The sequence below is a fragment of the Triticum aestivum genome, chromosome 2A (genome assembly GCF_018294505.1).
Source record: "Triticum aestivum cultivar Chinese Spring chromosome 2A, IWGSC CS RefSeq v2.1, whole genome shotgun sequence".
In the NCBI taxonomy this organism is placed as follows: Eukaryota; Viridiplantae; Streptophyta; class Magnoliopsida; order Poales; family Poaceae; genus Triticum; species Triticum aestivum.
This window is the reverse complement of record NC_057797.1, coordinates 5,268,102-5,291,274: the sequence shown is the minus strand read 5'-3', so window position 1 is coordinate 5,291,274 and position 23,173 is coordinate 5,268,102. Positions and strand designations below refer to the sequence as shown.

General features: G+C 47.1%; 1 pseudogene; it reads left to right on the top strand.

Annotated features, from left to right (window-relative positions):
* The first annotated feature begins 10,579 nt into the window (after positions 1-10,579).
* Positions 10,580-14,653, top strand: LOC123186861 (zinc finger MYM-type protein 1-like; annotated as a pseudogene).
* Positions 14,654-23,173: the final 8,520 nt, after the last annotated feature.

Below are 23,173 nucleotides of genomic sequence, written 5' to 3'. Positions count from 1 at the left end.
GTCAGTTTCGAGTTGGTGTTCCCGCCATCCTTCTTCAATATTATGACGCACCTCTTGGTTCACCTAGTCGAAGAGATTTTCATTCTCGGTCCTGTATTTCTACACAATATGTTCCCCTTCGAGAGGTTCATGGGAGTATTAAAGAAATATGTTCGTAACCGTGCTAGGCCAGAAGGAAGCATCGCCAAGGGCTATGGAAATGAGGAGGTAATTGAGTTTTGTGTTGACTTTGTTCCTGACCTTAAGCCGATTGGTCTTCCTCGATCGCGGCACGAGGGGAGACTAAGTGGAAAAGGCACGATCGGAAGGAAATCAACGACATGTATGGACGGCCATTCTCTGACTGAAGCACACCACACTGTACTGACCAATTCCAGCTTGGTGGCTCCGTACTTTGAGAAACACAAGAATATTTTACGCTCGGACAACCCGGGGAAGCCTGAATCCTGGATTAGGAAGGCCCACATGGAGACTTTCGGCAGTTGGTTGAGAAAACATTTAATGAATGACAATGATGTTGTAGATCAGCTGTACATGTTGGCCAAGACACCATCTTCGACTATAACGACTTTCCAAGGGTACGAGATAAATGGGAATACATTTTACACGATCGCCCAAGATAAAAAGAGCACCAACCAAAACAGTGGTGTCCGCTTTGATGCAGCAACCGAGAATGGGCAAAAGGTCACATATTATGGTTACATAGAGGAGATATGGGAACTTGACTATGGACCCTCCTTTAAGGTCCCTTTGTTCCGGTGCAAATGGTTCAAGCTAACAGGAGGTGGGGTAAAGGTGGACCAGCAATACGGAATGACAATGGTGGATTTCAACAATCTTGGTTACCTTGACGAACCATTCGTCCTAGCGAAAGATGTCGCTCAGGTTTTCTATGTGAAGGACATGAGTAGCAAACCGAGGAAACGGAAAGATAAGAAAACGATCAGTACATCATGCGATGATCCAAAGCGCCACATTGTTCTTTCAGGGAAAAGAAACATCGTGGGAGTGGAGGACAAGACAGACATGTCAGAAGATTATAATATGTTTGCTGAAATTCCGCCCTTCAAAGTGAACACCGACCCAAGCATTAAGTTAAATGATGAGGATGCTCCATGGATACGGCACAATCGTAAGCAAGCAGGGACACAAGGGAAGAAATGATGTGTAATAATTTATTGTACCAAACTTTGTTGAATGGATCATGTGAATTATATTACCCGTGATGTGTTTGGTGTCCATTTTCGAATGATACATGAAATTTGGAGTGATGTAGTCCATGACGCTCTGCAGAGTCCGGCCGTACCACCATAGCCGACGACCGGCCTCTGGTATATTATTTTGAATTGAATTAGTTTTATTTTTCTTAATTTTTTGATATATTATTTGTATTTTTAGAATTTTGAATTGAATTAGTTTTATTTTTCTGAATTTTTTGATATATTATTTGTATTTTTAGAATTTTGAATTGAATTAGTTTTATTTTTCTGAATTTTTTGATATATTATTTGTATTTTTAACATTTTGAATTGAATTAGTTTTATTTTTCTTAATTTTTTGATATATTATTTGTATTTTTAACATATTGAATTGAATTAGTTCTATTTTTCTGAATTTTTTGATATATTATTTGTATTTTTAACATATTGAATTGAATTAGTTTTATTTTTCTTAATTTTTTGATATATTATTTGTATTTTTAGAATTTTGAATTGAATTAGTTTTTTTTTCTGAATTTTTTGATATAATATTTGTGTTTTTAACATATTGAATTGAATTAGTTATTTTTTTCTGAATTTTTTGATATATTATTTGTATTTTTAAGATTTTGAAAAAGAAAAAGTATTTGGAAAATACCTTTAGTCGCGGTTGGCCTGCCCAACCGCGACTAAAGGTCGTTGCGCGCGGGAACGAAAAACCCGCCAAAAAAGCCCTTTAGTCGCGGGTCGCCTCCCCAACCGCGACTAAAGGTTACCCTTTAGTCGCGGGTCGCCTCCCCAACCGCGACTAAAGGGCCCTTTAGTCGCGGGTCGCCTCCCCAACCGCGACTAAAGGGGGGGGGCTATAAATACCACCGCCCGACCCGTCGCCTCCATTTCTGCTCGTCTTCTCTGCCGCGCCGAAGGCCTGCCGCCCTCGCCCTCGACGCCGCCCGCCGTCGCCCTCGCCCTCGACGCCGCCCGCCGTCGCCCGCGCCCTCGACGCCGCCCGCCGTCGCCCGCCGCCCCCTCTCGCCCACGTACGGCGCCCGCCGCCCCCTCTCGCCCTCGTACGCCGCCCGCCGGCCTCCCTCGCCCACCGCGCCGCCTCTCGCCCCCGCCCTCAACGCCGCCGGCCGGCCTCGCTGCCCTCAACGCCGCCGGCCGGCCTCGCCGCCCTCAACGCCGCGCCGCCCCCCAATCCATCCTCGGGCCGCCGGCCTCGCCGCCCTCAACTGCTCAGAGAGCGATGATCGAGAGAGAGAGAGAGAGAGAGCAGAGAGAGAGAGAGCAGAGAGAGAGAGAGAGAGAGAGAGAATTTTTTTTGTTCTTTTTAATTTTAACTAGTTAATTAGTTTAACAAAAACGGTAAATAACTTAAAACTTGATAATTAACAAAAAAACCGTAAAATTTGATAATTAACAAAAAAAACGTATATACGGAGAGGGGGCGGCGAGGGGGGCGGCGATGCGCGCGGTGTTTTTTTAGGGATCGAGAGGGGACGGCGAGGGTTATAAATGTGTTGTCCTCGCCTCCCTCTCCGTGACGCCGTCGTCTGCCGCCCCGTCTCGCGCTCTACCGCGACACCCTCTCCCACCCCTTCCTCGCCCCCTCCTTTTGCCACCGCCCTTTCGCCACCGCCACCGCCATCGCCCCCCTTCTTCACTTAATTAATTTGTTTTTACTACATGTTTTCAGGACTGACATAATGGCGGACGATAGAGCTGACCCGATTATGGACAACTATGATCCGGACGGTGAAGCACATATGTTCGGCATCATAAACGGCGATATTCTATATGTGCCGACCGGACAAGAAGAAGATGATATCTCTTCTTATCTGAACCTTGACGGTGAAGATGAAGGGCGCCGTCAGCAAGATGATGCCGAACAAACGTCGATAAACGACGATCTTCAAATGGAAGTAGCAACCACCTCCGGCGCCGAGGTATATATATATACATTGAGCCTCTGGTGATACAAACTAACTGATTTGAATAAATATGTGTGGACTAACGCGCGCGACTCTCTTTCTTATTTTAGCCCTCGGCCGGATCGTCGAAACAATCGAGTACGTCGTCAAAGCGTGGCGCAACCAAGACGATGAAACAAGGAGAAACATGCACCATCGAGGTTGTCGACAGTGCAACCGGCAGGCCGCTGGAGCCCCGCAAGAACGCCACCAAGTTTGTCAACCAATGCGGAGCCATTGTTAGAGACAACGTCTCGATCACCGTCCAGGAGTGGAATAAGCCAAAGAAGGCACGAATTGCTGGTTTCACTTTCGTCGATAAGAGAACAAAAAAAGATTGCTTCAAAAAGCTTATGGAACATTTCGTTCTACCTCCGGAATACAACAAATTCGATGAGGAGGGTAACAAGATTGAGGAAAACAAGGAGAGGAGGAGGCTAGTCAAACAGTTCGCTCTTCATAAGATGGCCGACGCATTCCGGAAATTCAAGCAAAATCTAGCCCATGACTTTGTCAAGCAGAACAAGACTCCGGATTTCAAAGGACAATATGAGAAACTGAAACATGATTGGCCAGAATTTGTGAAGCAAAAGAAATCGGAGCAGTTCATTCAAATATCGAAAAAAATAAGGAAAATGCGGCTAAGAAGGAGTACAATCATATTATGGGGCCAGGAGGGTATCGCCTTTGGGAGCCTAGGTGGGAGAAGATGGAGAACGAGCTGAGGGCGCGAGGAATCCGTCCAGGTACGGAGGGATGGGACCCAAGGGCCAAAAGCTGGTGGTACGGGCATGGGGGAACGCTGAACCCGGAGACAGGGGACTGTGTTTACCGGGGCAAAATAATTAAACCCACCCAAGCCCTTATTGACGCAATGAGGGATGCTCAAGAGGGGAAGATCAAGTTCAACAGAGAGAACGACGCGCTGACAAAAGCCCTCGGGAATCCTGAACACGGAGGACGTGTACGAGGCATGGGGCACATTCCGTGGAAAATAGGGTTCCCCCAGAACGATGACCCGTACGGTTACAGAAGCCGGAAGAGAAAGATGGATCGGGAAGCAGATGTTGTGGCGCGGTTGGCATCGGAAATGGATGTGATGAAGAAAACCGTGAGTGTACTAGTAGCCGAACGAGATGCAGCTCGGGCGCAGCATGAAGATCATCCAGCGGATCTCAGAAGCCAGCAGCGGAGAAGCAGTGTGGCTTCCACGGAGGCCCCACCGGCTGGTGCAGATGCACCGACGATCGAAATTACTGCACCTGAGCCTCTGGTGGTCGAAATTACTGCACCGGAGCCTCTGGTGGTCGAAATTACTGCACCGGAGCCTCCTCGCTACCCCGTGGACGATATAAAGGAGATGAAAGAATGTCATCTGTATTATCCTATCGGGAACATGTCCGTGAAGGTAGCCATCGGCAGTGCTTTACCATGTTTACCTGGAGCACTCCACCACAACACCCCCATTCAAGATGGCTATGCTCGTGTCACGGTGGAGGACATAGTCCAAGGGTTTGAGGACCTGGAGATTGACATTGCTACACCTGAAGGGGAGAAAAGACTTGGAGATGTCAAGCGCCATTTCATTCTATGGCAAAAGAAGTTTATCAAGTTTCCAGGCGAGGCGCCAAGGACAACAAGTCCACCCCCCTACGGTGGTGGCGGTTCACCTACACCTCCGTCACGTCAGCCGACGCCCCCCAGTCCACAACGTCCGGCGGGTGATCAGACGCCGCCCCCCAGTCCTCGTCCGGCGGGTGATCAGACGCCGCCCCCCAATCCACCTCCGGCAAAGAAGCAGAAGCAGTCCTGGATTATTAACCCGGACCCTTATGTACCTAAGACCACAAAGGTACCGGAGCCATCATTGAAGCCTCTCCCCACAAGGCCTTGGGAACGTAGTGCCGAGGAAACTGCCGCGGCCGCGGCTGCTGATCATGAGAAATGGAAGGCGGACTGCAAGAAGAAAAGAGAGCCCGAGCCCAAGCCAGTATTTTCTGATGAGCAAAAGAAGTGGGCTAAGTCATTTTTGAGCACACCGTCCCAAGCCGCGAAGAATCTGCCTGACGACTATGCACGTGAACTTCGTAGGCAGGCACTCATGTTGAAGGAGAAGAAAGAGCGGGCGGAGAACCAGGAGAACAAAGCCTTGGAGGAGGCCGAGAAAACGGAATTAGAAAGTAAAAAAAGCGGGAAACGAGTTGCCCAGCTCGGGGAACAAAGTAAACAATCGATTGCCCCGCTTATAGTGAAAGCCGCCGGTCCGGATGACCCCGATATCATAGCAGCTGCGGCAGCACATGGATTGACTGTAACGAGTGCCAGAGAACAAGCGGCCAACTTAGGTATTACTCTTCGTGAACTGTTAGGCCTTGATGAGGCGCCAGTGAAGGAGGTAGTAATTACATATGTGAAGAATGGGCCTCTCGTCGAGCCTGCGCAGGAACAGGATCTACCTCCACAAATGAAAGGTCTGCTGAAATGGTACAAGGGTTACATAAAAAATAAAAACGCCAAAGAATATATTTATGCGGAAGTTAGATATGAGCATCACTTCAAACATTACTATGTACAAATTCATCTGAGTGAATTGTTCCAGCTTTTCAATCTGCGCGAGCTCGACAAATCTATCATCAGTTGCTACGTTCTGTAAGTGATTTATTTCTACCCCATCTCGTTCATATTGCCTGCACTATATATATGTCCTAACTATATTGTTGTGTCCGCTATTATACATGCAGAATGAAGATTAAGGAATGCAGAGTAAGGAACATCCATAATGTTGGGTTCATTGACCCACACATCGTTAATGGATATGTGTTGGAGCATCACCCCGCCGACATGGAGGCAGACCTGTGGCAGTTTCTTACAAAGCAGGAACTCAAAAGTGATATTCTATTTCCTTACCATTTTGGGTGAGTGTTTCTGTCTTGAGCACATTCTCTTTTGTTTACTCCATGCATGGTATGTGGCCGGCTAATCGATGAGTTATGCATGACGTACTGTGCATGTATCGTGTCCGCAGGTTCCACTGGATTCTGCTAGTAATTAAAGTTGACACCTCAGAATGTCTCGTCCACGACTCTCTGAATAAGGATCCAAAGCTTTGGGTCGACATGAGAAGAATGCTGCAGAAGTAATTATTTTCATTCATTTGCGCTCTATATCGATCGGCCTATTTCGTTCATTTCCTAATATCAAGTAACTAATAACTCTCTTGTTCATTTAATTTTCTTTGCCTCGTAGGGTTTGGAGACGGTTCGTAGATACAAAGGTCGGTGAATTCAAAAAAGAGCTAGAATTCAAAAGGGCAAAGGCTAAGAATGGTGAGGATATTCAGCCAGCGGGGACCAATCTATGTGCATACTATGTCTGTGAGATGATCCGGAGATACACCTCTGAGCGGGTTCCGAGTGATACCAATGCTCAGAGGAATAACCTCCGGATGATGCTTAGTCCAGAAGCTCGCTTCCGACCACTTCAAGAGGAACTAGCTGGATGGTTCAGGAGGGAAGTCCTCCATCCTAAAGGAGAACACCATTACGAGGACGTAGAACTTTATATGCATTAAATTATGTATGGAAACTTGTTCAAAATTGTATATGGTCATCCGATGATATTGAATATATATTGTATATTCCTCTTGAATTCTTTTTGGTTCTAATTTCAAATTTGTTTGAAATTGTACATTCATATGCATGTATGTAGTACCGTAGAATATGTGAAACTCCTTCAAAATTAAAATAAAGCACAAAAGAAATAAAACAATACATATTAAACAGAAAACAGGTTTAAGGGGGGGGGGCTAAAACCCTAAACCTGCGGCAGCCTTTAGTCGCGGTTGGCCAGAAGAACCGCGACTAAAGGTCCTCCGCCCCGACGGCCACCTGGCGCCCACGTGGACGGGCCTTTAGTCGCGGTTCTTAAGCAACCGCGACTAAAGGGTGGGGCCTTTAGTCGCGCCCGTTCGGTCGCGGTTGCGCAACCGCGACTAATGGCAGTTGCGAACCGCGACCAAAGGCCCTTTTTCCACCAGTGATAGTCTTGGCAGGTAGAGTTACACTCACTTGTTTTACCGGCCTCTTCGTAATTACACAAGCTTTATGATGATGATGATGATGGAATTTCAAGAATACTTTGTTTGGTTTGCATGATATATTCACTAGATGTTGTCATGTATTTTATCTAGAAAGACGCCGACAACGTTTAATTTCTAAGCATTTTATTTGTGAAACCTTATTTGTTAAAATTTGAAGGTAATTTGATAAACTTTTCTTCATATATGCCCCTTCGTTTTTGCTTGGGCAGCACCTGCAACATTAATACCAAGATGCAATGAACATTTCCATTCATGGGGTGAGCATGACTCGTGCATGTAATAATCTCTACTCCTAATGTTTGAGTTGGTAGGATTGCGTCCACGGTTTACTTTCGTCTGGTTTATTTTCGTCTGGTTTATTTTCGTATCACATCCCACCACCATATCTCATCAAGTTGTTTTTTTTACCTTCACAATAAAAACTTTCCTAACCTTTCCAAAGTTTCCTAACTAGACACATTATAAACGGGAAGGAATTGATAGCACGTTACCAATCAATAAAATTTAGTTTTATGACAATCAATTCTAAATCTTAATCTCTACTCCTAATGGACGAATTGGTTGAATAGTCCCATCATTTTCAACCGGTTTATTTTCAACCGGTTATTTTTCGTCTGGTTTATTTGTCCCACCTCCCACCTGGTTGAATAGTCCCACCATTTTCAACCGGTTTATTTTCAACCGGTTTATTTTCAACCGATTATTTTTCGTCTGGTTTATTTGTCCCACCTCCCATCTGGATTGATAGCCTTTATGGTAATCAATCACAATTAATCCACGTATGGAAAGGCTATAAACTCAGAAATCTCATCAATCCAGCCTTTATGGTAATCAATCACAATTAATCCACGTATGGAAAGGTTATAAACTCAGAAATCTCATCACCGTTTTTTTCGTCATCCTACCACCTCTGCTCAGTATAGCCGGTACAGGGAGGAGAAAAGAGAAAAAAAAGCCCAGCTCGCACGACCTTCCTCCTCGATCCCATCTCGACCTCCGTCCCGCCGCCACCTCCTGCCCCGCCCGCCCAGCCTCACCGCGCGCCGCCCGCCGCTGACGCTCCGCCCACCGCAGCCGCGCCCGCACCCATCTCCCATCGATGCGCCACCATCTCCTGTATCCATGCTCCGCCGTCTGAATCCCGCCGTCGAGTCTGTCCCGTTCGTCGTGGCCAATGATCGCATCGACCGGGACCGCATCCCTCCCCAAACGGCGGCGATGACGGAAGGCGCCGCCCAGCTCCTGACTGACGGAGTCGCCGGGTTACCGCTCCTCGGGGCCAGCCCCTCCCCCGTGTCGGGTCGCGCATCGGCTTGGAGGCCCCTCGGGGCTGCCGCCGATGCGGGAGTCCTGCACGGTCGTGGGGACTGGGGACCAAGCGGCGGGGCCCGTGTCGCGCTCCTGTTGAGGGCTTGCTGGGGTTGGCCGGGATCTGAGCCGCCGTCGATGGATTTCTTGCAGGTTGGCTACATGTTGCTTCGGATTTGGTACTATCCCCATCTCCCTCTCTCCCTGGACAGCCGTGGACAGGCGGACGTGCTCCTACTCCTCACAAGGCACCCACATTCTTTATTAGCAAGCCAATCCAAAACTTCAGCATGCATTTTTTTTGAAAGGACAATTAAGTATCTTTGTTAGTAACATCTTTGTCAGAAATTAGAAAAACGCCAGTGCATTAGTTGAGCTAATCAGCTAGCTTCATCTCTTGGATTATGAATTGATAGTATGGCACATGTTGTATCGTTATAAGCAATTTTTGTTAGGAGGTAAGATTTTAGTGTCGTACTCGACCACGACAAGCAGCAGCTCGCGAAGCCTTTGCAATTCATGTATTTACAACATTTACAGTTCATCCAGTTGAATCCTTATATTGTAATTCTATTCCCTACCCTTTCTTACTTGTAGGAAATTCAAGTGTGGTACACATGTGAGTATATTCTCCTTCCCTCTGTTGTATGCATGTGGTCATTTGTTATCCCGATTAAGAATCAAGATCCACTACATTCTTGAATATTGAAGACTATTTTAGTTGCTCCAGATTAAATTTGATAAATACAATTTCCTTGTTGGTTCCATCTGAGTTGTATTATTGATTTGGGCAGTTTTCAGTAATCTTAAGCCGTCTTCAGATTTTAGCTTCCTCAATCATTCTGAATTATTTAACCTCAGTATGAGGTACATGTGTTCCAAAGATTAATCCTGAGAAATTTGTAGTTGACCAGTTGGGTCTATTTAATTTGTTCAGTAGAGTGCAACGGCAGTCACCATTGTTCAGATCTATTCTAAAGCAGCATTATTATCACTGCAATATCTTTGTTACTTCAACCAAATAGTTCAGCCGTGTCTTATTGATTTGGATGGGTTCTTACTAATCTTTAAGCCAACTTCAAATTTTAGCATGCTCGGTCAATCTGGATTATTTAGTGTCAATTTTGATGCATGTCTTTAATAAAATAAGAAACTGATTTTGGGTGCTAAAATAAACACTAAACACTACTTGTTCATGGCAACTATGTGTAGAAAGACGATCACGGTGGAGATCCCAACGGTCGACGTGAAGCCAGGGTGGAAGAAGGGCATGAAGATCACCTTCCTAGAAGGAACAATCTGATATTTTTCGGTACAGTTGTGGCTAGCGCGCAACACTATCATAATTTAAAAACACTTAAAAATTCGCCCAAAAAATCACTTCTTACTACAAAAATACATTCTTCTCAAAAAATGTTATTTTATAAAGTTTACATTTTAATGAAATATTAAGTTTTATTAAAAAAAGAAATTTCCATGTTCAACATTTATTAGAATTAGATATTTAAAATGGCGAAAATGACCCATCAAGCAGGTTCTACCATTTTTATCGCCCGGTACTGTAATTTCTATACATGTGAAATTTAACATGCATTATGTTTATATATAACTTTAACAAAATATTCCAAAAGCGTGTGGCGACGCACGGTATGTTCTAGAAGATGTGTTTTTCCGTAGTGTTTCTAAATGGTAAATTGTATGGTTTCAAGCACCTAAGAAAAACGTCCTACACTGATTTGATCGGTTCGCTCGCTTGCCCCACCCCCCCTCGCGGGCGACATGTGAATCCCCGACCCCCCCTCTCCTCCAATCCCTCCTCGTCTTTCCCCCCTGCCGCCGCCGGCGTGGTCCGCTAGGTCATTCCCACGTGGTGCTGGCAGAGGCGGGCCGTTCTTTCCCTGCTCACGCGTTGGGGATGTGTGTGGGGGGGGGGGGCTGATGGAGGTGGTGCTCCTCGGGCAAAGGCATGTCGTTCTTTCCCCGCTCGCGCGTTGCGGGCCATGGGTGCCCCTGATGCGGCGGCGCGGTCGTTGGCTGCAAGGCGCGTGGTGGTGCGGCTGGCTGGCGGCGTCCACTCCGCCCAGATTTGGGCCCTTTTGGGCCCCATCTGGGTTGGAGCGGGCCGGCGGTCCGATGTGCGGCGGTGTGGCTCTCTGGTGGTGGTGGCGAGGCATCGGGGGGTGCGGGTGGTGGCGGCTTTGTTGGCCGACGTGCTGCAGTGTGGCAACAGGGGCTGCCCTGACCCATTTGGGCTCGGTCGGGCCAGTAGGGGCCTGGTAGGCCCCTGTCGTCACGTCTGGTCGGCTTCGCGGCAGCGACGAAGGTTGTCCCCTCTCATCGGCTGAGTTGCGGATGCCCCCGAGCCCCTTGGCTCCTCTTCCCTCCTCCAGATCTCGTGTCGGTGGCCTCAGGAGACGACGAAGTTAGTTCAGTGAACGTGGTGGCAAAGGCTGGTGGGCGGCAGGTTGGTTGGTACACTTCAGATCGTCCGGGGTGGTGGTGGTTGTGTTTGGGTTAGTGAAATCCCTAGCGGCTCGTCCAACATCGACGTGGTGCAGCCTGCAGGCGCCGCCGGACCTCCCTAAAGGTCGTCGGGTATACGCCTTCCCCACTGTCCTCTACGTTGTCAATAGTCAAAGACGGTCTTGAAAAACGTACTAGACCCTGTATAGATGGAAGGAGGGAGTATGTAAAATTTGACATGCAACAAATACAAATTTTTAAAAGCCCGTGGCAACGCACGGGCAGTCTACTAGTGAAAGTACCGGGCGGCAGTGGCGGATTCACTGTATGGGCACCCTGGGCACGTGCCCGGGCTCGATCCCGTCGGTGTTCTCAACTATAGCGATCTTTCCTAGCCATCGCATGCCTAAAAACGCTCAGAAACACGAAAAAACGATGGAAAATACGTAAACTTCTCTAACTGGGCCAGTCCGGGCGTTTTCTGCAGTTTGGGCCTTACTCATATCAGCTAAGCAATCAGATGGGCCACAACAGCCAATAGGCCTTGTTTGCTCGATCAATCCACGTACTGAAGAAGAACCGATCGATCCATCGACAAGTCGCCTGTTCGTCTGCGTACGCAGGAACGCGAGACCTAGTCGTGTCCTACCATCTGCTGCGCAGCTGCGCCTCCAAGGCGGCGATGGCGTGAGGTAGACTGCCGCCAGCAGCCAGATCAATGTCGGACGACAAGATTAGAAGAGGATTAGAGATGACGCGCGGCCGGGCCTCGGCTCTGACTCCGGTGGGCGACGGTCAAGATCGGAAGCGTAAGCGGGGGCGCCAAGGCGGCGAATCGTCCGGTACCACCAGTGGGAATTCAACTACGGCTGGATCGGACGTTGGGTCTTCACCGTCGACACTAGCGAACACTCAACCTGTTCAAGAGGCATCCAGTAGCAGACTGCCAACAATTAGGGCTAGAGGCAAGCGACAGCTAGGTGAGTTATATTTGTAATTTAAGAAGTTGTGCATTGGATTGCTTGCGGACTCTAATTATGCTCGTTAAAATTTCAGAGTTGAGCAGATTTTTTGTTGACACTAGAAGAAATTCACAAGTGGAACCGCCACAAGACCCACAACCAAGTGATGTTCATGAACATGGTGACGACGTGATAGATGAGGTTCAGAACTGGATTGAGCAGGAAATGCTGGATGACGACGACGATGATGATGATGATGATGAGGTGAATTTTGAGGACGAGGACGATGATGAGTTTAATCCGGCTGAAATTGTGTGTGATCCCGCTCATAGGCAACAAATTGCTGATTATGATCCGAATATTCAAGATCAGGTGAGAAGAGCATACATATTGAAGGGTCCAACCCGACCAACGTCAAATTTGATCGCAAAAAAACTGGTAGCAAGAACCGTGCATTTTCTAAAAATTGGTATAAGAATTATGATTGGTTAGAATATAGTGTGTCCGAGCAAGCTGCATTTTGTTTCTATTGCTTTCTTTTTAAGCAACCAGGAAGTAGTACACATTTTGGTTATGATGTCTTCACCAAAAAAGGATTCAGGGATTGGAAGCATGCATATCAGGCATTGCCTGCTCATGTTGGTGGGGTAAATAGTGCGCACAACAAGGCAAGATTGCATTATGATGATTTTCGTAATCAAAGGCAAAGCGTATCTAGTAACTTTGCTAGGTCAACCAAGGAGTTTGAAGTACTTTACAAAATTCGGTTGCACACTTCTCTGGGTTGTGCAAGATATCTCATTGCTCAAGGCTTGGCTTTTCGTGGCCATGATGAAAGTTCAACTTCACTGAACAAGGGTAACTTCCGTGAGATGGTAGATTGGCATAAAGCTAGAGATGAGAAAGTGAGGCATGCTTTTGACCATGGTAGTAGAAACTGCAAGATGCTTGCTGCTGAAATTCAAAAAGATCTTGCAAAGTGTTGCGCAGAAGAGGTCACCAAAGCAATCATGAGAGAAATTGGTGATAAGAAATTCTCTGTGCTTATCGATGAGTCACGTGATATATCTGTCAAAGAGCAAATGGCGGTGATGTTGAGGTTAGTAGTGGTTTATTATTCATTTTAATTGTTATTTCATAGTTGTTTTCTACTTTTATTTAACCTTGTTACAAAAATCTTGATGTAGGTATGTCAATGATAAAGGGAAGGCCGTGGAACGATTTCTCTCTCTGTACCATGTCAGTGAGACTACATCAGAGGCACTAAAGGTAGCTCTTGTTGACATTCTTGATCATCATAAGTTATCCATTCATAGTCTACGAGGGCAAGGATATGATGGAGCTTCAAATATGAGAGGTGAATTTAATGGTTTGCAAAAGAAAATTCTTGACGAGAACCCTTATGCCTTTTATGTGCATTTCTTTGCACATCGTTTACAATTGGTGGTTGTCTCGGTCGCTAGTTGTTGCTCCTCTATTCATGATTTGTTTGAATATGTCTCCTTAATTGTGAGCACAACTACTGTATCTTGCAAGAGAAGGGATTCACTGAGGGAGGAACGTCATCAAAATATCTTAGATCAGCTTGAGAGCGGTGAGATATTTAGTGGAAGTGGTTTGAACCAAGAAACAAATTTAGCAAGACCCGGTGATACTAGATGGGGTTCACACCATACAACTTTGCTTCGTTTGAGTCAAATGTGGAAGTCGGTCATATATGTGCTTCGTGAGGTCAATGATGAAGGGCGCGGACCGTCTCAAGCGGCGGGTTTGATAGAGATAATGGAGAGTTTCAAATTTGCTTTCGTATTGCATCTTATGATAAAGTTGCTTGCTATCACAAATGAACTCTCACAAGTCTTGCAGAGAAAAGATATAAACATTGTTAATGCCATTGAACTAGTTGGTGATGTCAAAGCTCGGTTGGCCTCTATGAGAGAAAGTGGTTGGGAAAGCTTGTTCGATGAAGTCCAACACTTTTGTGCCACCAAAGGTATTCCGGTGCCTGATATGAATGAAAGAATACCGGTCCGAGGTCGATCAAGGCTTGATGGTGTGACTTACACCAATCTTCATTTCTATCGAGTTGAGATCTTCTATGTTGCCATTGACAAGATATGCACTGAGATGAATCATCGCTTTAATGAAGCATCTTCAAATATAATAGTGGCCTTCTCATGCCTTCATCCAAAAAATTCCTTCTCCAAGTTTGATGTTGACAAGCTTGCTAGCTTAACTGAAGTTTATCATGGAGATTTCTCTAGTGGTGATCGTGCAATCATAAGAGACGAACTTCAGACTTACATTCTTCATGTACGAAGGCATGAGGCCTTTTCTTCTTGTAAAGATATTGAAAGTTTAGCTACAACGATGGTTGAAACTGAGAAACATTTGGTTTTCCCACTGGTGTACAGAATCATAGAGTTGGCTTTGTTATTGCCAGTCTCAACGGCATCGGTCGAAAGAGCTTTCTCGGCAATGAAGATTATCAAATCTAAATTGCGCAGCAAGATGAATGATACATGGTTTAATGACTTGATGATTTGCTACACCGAGCGGGAGATTTTTAAAGGACTTGATGATGATGCTATTATTAAACGGTTTCAAGCCATGAAGTATCGGAAAGGGCAATTGCCCAGGTCCAATTAGCATATTACTGGTACGCTCCATTATATCTAATGTGTTTAATTTCAATGAAAATTATATAAATTATTAATGTGTTTTATCTTGTAGATTCTCTTGTGTGCACAAGGATGAACGTTGGAGATTGGACTATTGTCGTCGAGGTGTCGAAAGGTTAGGTTGTGTGACTAGTGTTTGGAGAGTTATTTGGTATTGTATTCCTGTTTTTATTTACTTCTATGATCTATAAAAAATTAGTGTGTATATTGCACATGACATTTATCCAAATATATGATACTTATTGTGTCTGATAGGCAAAAGTAAATTTTAGCTTACGGCGTGCCCGGGCTTTAGCAATTTGCTGGCTCCGCCACTGCCGGGCGGCTCAATGCCAGCCACGGTTCAGCCCCTCGTATATATATACATATCACAGGAGATTACAGAGTTTGTTTACAAATACATCGAGACTAATATGGAAACTATCGATTCGGTGGTAGCTGGACGTGCACGCCAAGGTGAGCTGTAGCCGTCGTATGATAGGACTCTAACACGCCCCCGCAGTCTGAACCGGGAATGGTAGTGACCTGAAGACTGGAGCGAAATTCTTGGAAAAGAGCTGTTGGCAAACCTTTAGTGAATATGTCTGCAAATTGCAAGGTTGATGGAACATGTAAAACGCGAACAACTCCAAGTGCTACTTTCTCCCGAACAAAATGAATGTCAAGCTCGATGTGTTTGGTCCGACGGTGTTGAACCGGGTTAGCGGATAAGTAGACAGCACTGACGTTGTCACAATATACGATAGTAGCACTCGAGATTGGCCTGTGAAGCTCCTGTAATAATTGACGAACCCAGCAAGACTCTGCAACAGCCGCAGCAACAGCTCTGTATTCAGCCTCTGCGCTAGAACGAGAGACCGTTGTCTCTCGACGTGAGGACCAAGAGATGAGATTTTCTCCAAGATACATGCAAAATCCGGAAGTGGAGCGACGTGTGTCCGGACATCCAGCCCAATCGGCATCTGAGTATGCGGTAAGTGAGTGTGAAGAAGTATTGTGTAACGTGAGACCATGGTCAAGAGTGCCATTCAGATAGCGAAGGATACGTTTGATGAGAGAGAAGTGAGGTTCACGAGGGTCATGCATATGGAGACAAACTTGCTGGACAGCATAAGCAATATCAGGTCGAGTTAGAGTGGCATATTGAGGTGCACCGGCTAGGCTACGATAGAGAGAGGGATCATGGACCGAAGAACCAAGAGAAGAAGGGAGTTTGGCTTTAGTGTCAATAGGAGTAGTTACTGGGTGACAGTCGCGCATGCCAGCACGAGATAAAATATCAAGAATATATTACCGTTGAGAAAGATGCAGACCAGTAGAAGAACGGGTGACTGAAATACCAAGAAAGTGATGAAGTGGACCAAGATCCTTCATGGCGAACTCGCACGCCATGGAGCTAGTTATAGTAGTAAGAAAAGATAAGGAGGAAGCTGTGAGAATGATATCATCGACATAGAGAAGAAGATATGCCATGGAAGTACCTTGCTGAAAAATAAATAGAGAAGCATCAGATTTAGATTCGACAAAACCTATGGAACGAGCAAAGGACGCAAAGCGTTGGAACCAGGCACAAGGTGCCTGTTTAAGACCATATAAAGATTTGAGGAGACGACAAACATGAGTGGGATGACGAGGATCAACAAAACCGGAGGGTTGTTGACTATAAACAACCTCATCAATATGACCATGAAGAAATGCATTTTTGACGTCAAGTTGATGGATAGGCCAAGACTGTGTTATGGCTAGAGAAAGAACTATGCGAATGGTCGCTGGTTTGACGACAGGGCTAAACGTTTCATCAAAATCAACCCCCTGTTGTTGAGAGAAACCACGAACGACCCAACGAGCTTTGTGACGAGAGAGTGAGCCATCGGCATTGTATTTGTGACGCAAGATCCACTTCCCGCTCACAATATTTGCTCCAGGTGGTGGAGGGACCAAGGTCCAAGTGTTATTAAGTATAAGGGCATCAAACTCCTCTTGCATGGCTTGGCGCCAATTTGGATCGCATAAGGCGATAAGATAGTTATGTGGAAGAGGCGAAGAGGCTATGGCCGAGAGGTTTAAGCGATCGATGGGTAGGGGAAGACGACCGGTAGTGGAACGTGTACGGTGGGTAGGTGCCGGAGGAGGAGGTGGGGCGGGAGTAGGCGGAGAGGTCACAGGCGCGGGCGGACTGGGTGGTCCCGGTGGAGATGATGGGGAACCCAGGTCATGTATGGGAGGTGTTGGATTAGTGGGCACATGCATAGTAGGTTGGGGTGAAGTGGGTGCATGCATAGTGGGTGCAGATGTAGCGGGCACATGCATAGTTGGTTCGGGTGGAGTGGGCGCATGCATAGCGGGTTGATCTACGGGTGGATCAAAGATTTTGGTGCAACGTGGTGGAGAGGGTGCTGGGGCTGGTTCGTAGGGAAAGGTAGACTCGTCGAAAACTACACGACGAGAGATAATAATACGACGGGTGGTAAGATCAAAGCAACGATAACCTTTGTGTCGTGAAGGGTAGCCAAGAAAGACACATCTAGTCGATCGTGGAGAGAGTTTGTTAGCGGAGGTGGATGTAGTGTTTGGATAGCATAAGCAACCGAAGACACGAAGGCTGGCGTATGGAGGTGGAGAGCCGAAAAGTAGGGTATATGGCGTGAGGAATTTCTTTGAAGAAGTGGGGTGAATATTGATGAGAAAGGTGGCTGTGTGAAGTGCTTCAGCCCAAAAGGATGGTGGGAGAGACACTTGAATGAGGAGAGTGCGAATGACATTGTTGGTGGTGCGAATTGCTCGTTCTGCCTTGCCGTTTTGTTGAGAGGTATATGGACATGAAAAACAAAAGAGAATACCATGGGAGGCACAGAAAGAATCAACCTTCATGTTATCAAATTCCCGACCATTGTCACATTGAACGGACATAATGGGTAGATCAAATTGAGTGCGGGCATAGGCATGAAAAGTGAGAAACGTGGCATGGACATCAGATTTTTTACGAAGAGGAAACGTCCAAAAATAATGAGTGTAATCATCCACTACGACAAGATAATATAAAAAACCAGATGTACTGGGTACAGGAGAAGTCCAAAGATCACAATGTAGTAATTCAAAAGGTTTGACACTATACGATTTGGATGGATAGAAAGGTAATCTAACGTGTCGTCCAAGTTGACAGGCATGACAAAGAGACGAGATAACTTTAGGAGACAAAATATCCTGGTGGTGACGAAGACGCTTCATGGTGTGACTGCCGGGATGACCCAAACGCCGATGCCAGAGGTCGGGGGAGACGGTGATGATGTGGGCTTCGGCGGGTGGAGGTGGACAAACGGAGTAGAGGGGTCCTGAGCTATTGCATCAAAGAATCTCGGTCCGAGTAGGAAGTGCCTTCACAGAAAAACCCCACGGATCAAATTCGATGGAAACATAATTGTCAGTTGTAAGTTTACGAACAGATAGAAGATTTTTGATGATGTGGGGAACAACAAGGACATGATTTAAGTAGAGAGGGTTAGACAGGGTGGGTAGAGTGTGAGAACCGATGTGAGATATAGGGAGAGATGCACCGTTACCAACAGTGACTGTGTGAGCATTAGAAGGGATGAAAGTAGAGAGTATACCAGGGTCAGATGCCATATGGGAGGATGCACCAGAGTCCATGTACCACTCCTGGTTGCCAGGGAGCTGCATATTGTTGAGCACGGTGATGAGAGCTGGGTCGACATGCTGACGGAAGCTGTTCGAATTTGCTGCAGGGTTGCTCATGTTGTAGCTAGAAGGAGCCGCATGACCGTATGCAGTATAGGCTTGTGGAGAAGGTGATGTAGGGCGAGGACCGAGCACCCCATGAGCAGGAGCAGGAGCACGCCAGGAGCAAGGCGGCCAAGCAGGCAGCGGCGCTTGTGGTTGATGATGCGGTGACGGCGTTTGTTGTTGGAGATGAAGACGCGTCGGCTGCCCGGTCCACGGGTTGTACATCCAGGGAGAGTCACGCCGACCACGCCCACGACGGCTGCGTCCGCGGCCACTGTTGCTGCCCCCGCGACCACCAGAAGGTAGAGGTCCAGGGCTGCGGCGATCATGAGATAAGTTGCGGCCATCGTTAAGTGGTGGAGCACGCTCGCCGCCTGCACCGGGAAGCACACTGTTGCCGCTGGCCCATAGAGCGGTGGAGGAGGAATTCTTGGCATCCGTCTTCTTCTGGGCTTCCTCGAGAACGAGCGCGGAGCGAGTCTGGAGAAAGGATGGAAAAGGCACTTGGAACGGCAAGAACGAACGTAGATGGGAGTACTGTCCGTTCAGCCCGCGAAGCAAGGTGAGCACGAGAGTCTCGTCGGTGACCGACTGACCGACATCGGTGAGGGCGTCAGAGAGGGACTTGAGCTTGGCACAATATTCGGAGATCGTTATGTCCCCTTGAGCAGTGTTGCGGAATTCGGCGTCAAGAGCCAGAGCACGACTCTTCTTGTTGTCTCGGAACAGATTGGCGATGGCGTCCCAAACTTGCTTGGCGGTGGAGCCTGGTGCCATGATGATGCCGAAAAGCTCAAGAGAGATCGACCATATATCCATGAGAGGACGGTGAAGTCATCGCGGCCCCAATCGGAGGCGGGGGAGGTATCCGATGGGGTAGTCTCGGAGAGAACATGAGCCGAGAGGCCGTAGCGGCCGAGAGCGACGAGGAACAGCTCACGCCACTTGGCATAGTTGGAGTTCTGAAGATCAAGCGTGATGGGGACGAACGTCTTGATGGAGGCGGCGTACGTGGAGGCTGCAGGAGGGACGACGGCCTTCCCCCGTTCTTCGGCTTGGCGCTGAAGTTCTTCCTCGCATGTCCGGAGGATGGACTCGCGATTTTTAAGTTCCTCCTCAAGCTTCTTGAGTTCGTCGGCGGAGGCCATGGTGGTGCGGAGGACTGAGGAGCGAAGTCGCAGCTACAGCGGTTAGAACAGAGGGAGACTGCAGCGACTAGGGCAGAAGCGGCTGCTGCGGCGAGGAATAGAGGCAGACGGCGGCAGCGAATAGGGCAGAAGGCAGCGGCTGCTATTGTTTAGAAGGAGAGGATCAACTGCCTGATACCATGTAATAATGAAAGTACCGGGCGGCTCAATGCCAGCCACGGTTCAGCCTCTCGTATATATATATACATATCACAGGAGATTACAGAGTTTGTTTATAAATACATCGAGACTAATATGGAAACTATTGATTCGGTGGTAGCTGGACGTGCACGCCAAGGTGAGCTGTAGCCGTCGTAGGATAGGACTCTAACAATGCATTCCACCTGAGGATAAGCTGTGCGACTCATGGTGCAAGAACCGATGTGCCAGAGGTTCATGCGAGATCAAGGGAGAAAAACATTATTGCCATTGTTACAAGAACAGAAATTTTGTCACTCCTTAATAATTTTTTGGAAGCTATTTGTAATAAGTATAAGTTACTTCAGATAATAAAATCCGTACTCCTAAAAGGGATTTGTAGCTTTGTCTCCACGGTTTTGTTTCGTCTCACCTCCCACCACCATCCCTTCACATTGGTTTTTGATTTAATTACACTTTTTTTAAACATCAGTACAAACACAAGTGCTCATATACACGTGCATACGCTCACCCCTACGAACGCATACACACACACTCTACCCCTATGAGCGCCTCCGAAAGACTGAGCCGATATATCATCTTGAAATTTACGAAGTCACCTTTGGAACTAAGGATACCACAGTCCCGCTAACCATCCAACCACAGGTTGGATCGCGTTAATTACACTTTTGATACATATACTTGTGCTCGATGTATAAATTCATACAAAAACTTGAAAAATGACACAAATTGGTCCTACAACTTGCATTTTGGGTACGTTTCAGTACAATTTCCGTCATTAGCGTTAACTCTCTGTTGAACACTGGACGCTAGCTGGCCCACTCTCCATACTTACACATGGGGCCCACCCGTCAGTAGCAAAGAATGATTTAGAAACAAACATAATAGAAAATAATGCGCTAGGCAGGGTAGAACTCCATTCTCACCTGCAGGATGTGCAAGATGTGACGGTCTTCTGACGCCCGGAGAGCTGCGTCTAGGTGAGTGCCGGAACCTCTACTTTGGCCGCATTTCGCGGATGTTTTGTCTTTTGTCCTGTCGTTTTTCTGATGGATGGATGGAAACGGATCCTAGCTTGAAACATGAATAGAGAAGAAACGTAGTTGTAGAGAAAGAGAAAAAGAGAGATCGATAGATTCGACCCGCACGCGCGTATGCTACCCGAGGACTACACGGAGTCTAGTGTAGGAGCTTGGAAAGAATCAGTAGAAATTTCTCTACATGATCATATACGTACATACGATCTGTGGTGTCGTTCCCTATATCCGATCGATGGTGTGGTCGGCGCCCACGGCCAGCCCTTGGACGCGTCTGCCGCCCGACCTGCTCCTCGAGGTCTCCGCCCACCTGCACCACGCCGCCGACTTGCAGGGCGTGGCGTGAGTGAAAAATCACAAAACTGGCCCTTTGGCCGAAGTTCAATACAAAATAGCCCTTTTTTAAAAATATTTCACAAAATGGCTCTACACGCATGACACCCACACCCGGGGCGCCATGCTAGACAGCATAACGCCTCAGTCAAGGGCGCCAGACTGATCAACGCTTACTTGCCACGTTGGCAGGGCATGCCACCATGGCGCCCCAGGCCAGGGCGCCGTGCTGATGGTCATGACGCCCCTGCTCAGGGCGTCATGTCCCTTGCGTGAACAAAACAGAGTCTCCCCTGTTTTCCCCTCCACATACCCTCACTTTCTCCCTTCTCCACCCCGGCCGCCCCACTCAATCCCCTACCTAATGCCCACAAAATTTCATGGATCGGAGCTCCAAATCGGTGATTTATCCTTCCCTTCGACCCCTCAAGGTATTCTCCATCATTCCTCCTCTTTTTGTTGGTTGAAATCTCCACATTGTGGGGATTTGGGGAAACCCTAGGTCATCCAATTTTGCTATTTTTTTGATGCATTTTGTTGTTTATGATTCTAGATGGCGAGGATCGTCAATGTGCATCATGTGGACTTTGTCTCCTTTGAGAAGGGAGACGCGGAGTATGGTGACCCGAAGAAGAAGCCGGTAGTGATGGTTTTTCCCACAAGTCCTAGCCTTGAGGAGGTTTTGGTTGAGCTTCGAAGAAGGTTGAATTGGATGGAAGAAAGCGATGGAGTAGACTTAATCGGAAGGTATAATGTTGGGTATGGGAAACATATTCGTTGGAAGATAATGCCTCTTGACTCCGAGTTTCATTGGGAAGCATATAAAGAGAGTGTGTTGGCCTCACAAGATAAATCATTTGAGTTATTTGCCACAAAGGTCGTCCGTGCTCGGCTGCACATTGATTTGAATTGGTGTGCATCTTCATATGATGTTATAAGCCTGGTTCGAGATTCAACACATGTCACTCCGGATGTGCATGACACAACAATGAGCCAACCTCCAATGACCCAATGTTTGAGCCCCGGCGGGAATGACCAAGTTGATAATGAAGACTTGCACATGGATGGTGGTGAGTTTGAGGGTGATGAATCGGAGGCTTATCTTCATGACCATTATGTTGGTGATGTTGAGACAAATTGCATGGAAGAGGACATGGACGATGAGATTCCATACAGTAGGTCCTATGCGTGGGACTCGGAGGATGAAGGCCTGGATGAAGAAATAGATAAGGTTGGTTTAACGGCTAAAGAAGCCAATGCTTTTAAGAAGACTAGAAGAACGCCCGTGCATTGCAACAGGGCCACATTAACTTTAAGAGTTCAATATTAATCATGTTAATAATACATTTAATATTCTTATACATATCAAATGACACTGGCGACCTTTTTGTCAATTTAGCAACGGGCTCAGTTGCAACGGGCTCTTTATACATATCAGACAACTCGCTACTACTTAAACTACAACTATGGCTACCAATATTTTTTTGTCAATTTAGCTCAGCAATAGTGCCTGGCTTAATAGACTGCTTTGCATTCACCCCCTCAGAAGACAGAGAGAACCAACTCAACATGTCAGAAGATTAACAGAAATTTCATTTGTATGGCATGAACATATAGCAGGAGCACCAACACATAGATCAGCAGAGAGCAGAGCACAACATGCACACACTCGGGCCATCTATATCATACACACGCAGCAACGCACACACGCATCACGCTGGCATACACATACAGAAAAGCAGGCACACACGCATCATGCGCATTGGCCGGTGCGACGCACGCAGAGCAAGTACGTACGCACGGAGAGCAAGCTAGCAAGCACGCACGCGTCCAACCCCGCCGCTGCATGCGCTGGCAGAAGGTGAGACAGCAAGAGAGACTGCACATTGAAGCTGTCCATGCAAGGCTGGAGGTGCTGGGCCGGCAACGGCGGTGTCAGGACGGCGCTTGATTCGTTCCCGGTGGCGTGGAGCTTGGGGCGACAACGCGGCGATAGCTAGTGCTCGGGGATGGGGGTTTGGGGCGGGGGCA